The sequence below is a fragment of the Entelurus aequoreus genome, linkage group LG04 (genome assembly GCF_033978785.1).
Source record: "Entelurus aequoreus isolate RoL-2023_Sb linkage group LG04, RoL_Eaeq_v1.1, whole genome shotgun sequence".
NCBI classification, from domain to species: Eukaryota; Metazoa; Chordata; class Actinopteri; order Syngnathiformes; family Syngnathidae; genus Entelurus; species Entelurus aequoreus.
The window spans coordinates 30,113,110-30,116,004 of record NC_084734.1 but is presented as its reverse complement, the minus strand read 5'-3'; positions in this window follow the sequence as shown (position 1 = coordinate 30,116,004).

Below are 2,895 nucleotides of genomic sequence, written 5' to 3'. Positions count from 1 at the left end.
AAATGTTTAGAATTAAGTTCATGAATCCAGATGGATCTCTATTATAATCCCCAAAGAGGGCACTTTAAGTTGATGATTACTTCTATGTGTAGAAATCTTTATTTATAATTGAATCACTTGTTTATTTTTCAACAAGTTTTTAGTTATTTTTATATCTTTTTTTCCAAATAGTTCAAGAAAGACCACAACAATATTTTGCACTGTTATGCAATTTAATAAATCAGAAACTGATGACATAGTGCTGTATTTTACTTCTTTATCTCTTTTTTTCAACCCAAAATGCTTTGTTATGATTAGGGGATACTTGAATTAAAAAAATGTTTACAGGGGGTACATCACTGAAAAAAGGTTGAGAACCACTGTGCTAAGGTACAAGCCAACCGGTGGCACATGTGTCAAATTAAGAGTCCAAACTTCTGTATCAATCAAAATAAATGTTTTTGAATACAACATTCAAATAAAAACACACATGTCAGTATTGTGTTACTGGTGACAATATGTATTATTATTTTTATTATTTATTGGTAATAGTATATTGCAACGTTTTCTCCAGACATTACGCCAGGGGTTTCAAACTAATTTTAGATCGGGGGGCCACATGGAGGAAAATCTACTCCCAAGTGGGCCGGACTGGTAAAATCACGGCACGATAACTTAAAAATAAAGACAACTTCAGATTGTTGTTTTTTTGTTTAAAAATAGAACAAGCACATCCTGAAAATGTACAAATCATAACGTCGTTAGTTGTTTTTTTTAACTTACATGTTGCGGTTAATAGTATTCTATCTTTGTTTGTCGTTATTTATACTTTCTGAATAAATTATGTGATAATGTCCATCGGTCAACTCATTGGTGTTAATTTTCAATCTTTCTATATAAAAAAATAATATCAAATCAAATCACAAGATGTTATTTATGTAGTTTGCTCATTTTCATCGACTGGTGCACTAACATCATGTGGTTTATTTTTTTTACATATGTAGCATAACATACAAAGATACAAAGGATTGGTATTGCGACATCTAGTGGACACATTAGAACAGCTGTTTCTTTCATTAAAACATTTCTGCTCATTTTTATACTTAACAAACTCATCCCGCAGGCCGGACGAAACCTGTTTGCGGGCCTGATCCGGCCCACGGGCCGTACGTTTGATACCCCTGCATTACGCCCTTTGGCAACGATTTCAACTTTTAATATATTTACAACTGTCTTGTTTATTTTGAATAATGAACAGTATACACCTAATAGATAATGATCCCAGGTCCGCACTTCGGACACAACTGCCATGAAGACAACTTGTCTCAAATTAAGGGTCCAAACTTCTGTATCAATTAACTTAAATGTTTTTGAATACTCAAATAAGTTAAACATATTCAAAATAAAAACAATATGTATTATTATTTTCATGCTATATTGGTAATAGTATATTGCAACATTTTCTCCAGACATTATGCCCAATGGCAACTTTTAATATATTCACACATGTCTTGTTAAATTTGAATAATGCACAGTACGTCAGGGAGTGTTGGTGACAAACCCCAAGACGCAGAGATGGCAGGCTTAAAGCAGGGAAACATGATTTTAATGTCCAAAGGAAATGCAGGAAAACAGGAATCAAGGAGAACAAGATAGAGCAGTGTTTTTGAACCATTTTTGAGCCAAGGCACATTTTTTTCGTTGAAAAAATCCGGAGGCACACCACTAGCAGAAATCACTAAAAAATGAAACTCCGTAGACAATAAAAAGTCTTTGTCGCAATTGTTGGATATGAATTTAAACCATAACCAACCATGCATCACTATAGCTCTTGTCTCAAAGTAGGTGTACTGTCACATCTTGCCGTGACTTATTTTGAGTTTTTTGGTCTTTTCCCGTGCGTAGTGTTTTAGTTCTTGTTTTGCGCTCCTATTTTGATGGCTTGTCCTGTTTTGTTGGCATTTTCCTGTTGCAGTTTCATGTCTTCCGTTGAGCGCTATTCCCCGCACCTGCTTTGATTAAGCAATCAAGAATATTTTAGTTGTTGCTATCTTTTTTTGCGTGGACATTGTTGATTGCCATGTCATGTATAGATGTACTTTGTGGACGCCGTCTCTGCTCCACACGCTGTAAGTCTTTGCTGTCGTCCAGCATTCTGTTTTTGTTTACTTTGTAGCCAGTTCGGTTTTGCACAGCCTTACCTAAGCTTCAATGCATTTTTTTAGGGGCACTCACCTTTTGTTTATTTTAGGTTTAAGCATTAAATACCTTTTTACCTGCACACTGCCTTCCGCTGTCATCTGCATGTTGTGATCACGACAAACCATCGTCGTCTCACACGATGTGTTCCCGACATCTACAACGCAATCAGCTTCCGGCTGCCACCTACTGATATGGAAGAGTATTACACGGTTACTCTGCCGATCTCCAGACAGCACAGACACTCAACAACGACACATTTGCGGATTATAGTTACTGATTCGCAAAAAATATTTTTAACCCAATTAGGTGAAATTACATAATCTCTCGCGGCACACTAGTGCACAGCGGTTCAAAGAGATAGAGGAACCAGGAGACAGCAAACAGCTAACAACACTCCAGCACTGACTGGAAGGCGAGGCAGGTATACATATTAGCCTGATTGGCAATTGCCACCAGGTGTGCCAGACTGCCAATCAGGGACAGGTGAGGGAAACAAGCGCTCAGGGAGACGTGCAGGAAAAGGAACCAAAATAAGAGCGCTGACAGGGAATAAAACATAAACACAGAGAAAAACCTGAACATAATCAAACTGTCAGTGACAAGCCTGACACAGTCTATACCAGGGGTCGGCAACCCGCGGCTCCGGATCCTTGACCACTCTGATGCGGCTCAGCTACATACATGCTGACCCCCCCGATTTTCCCAGGAGATTTA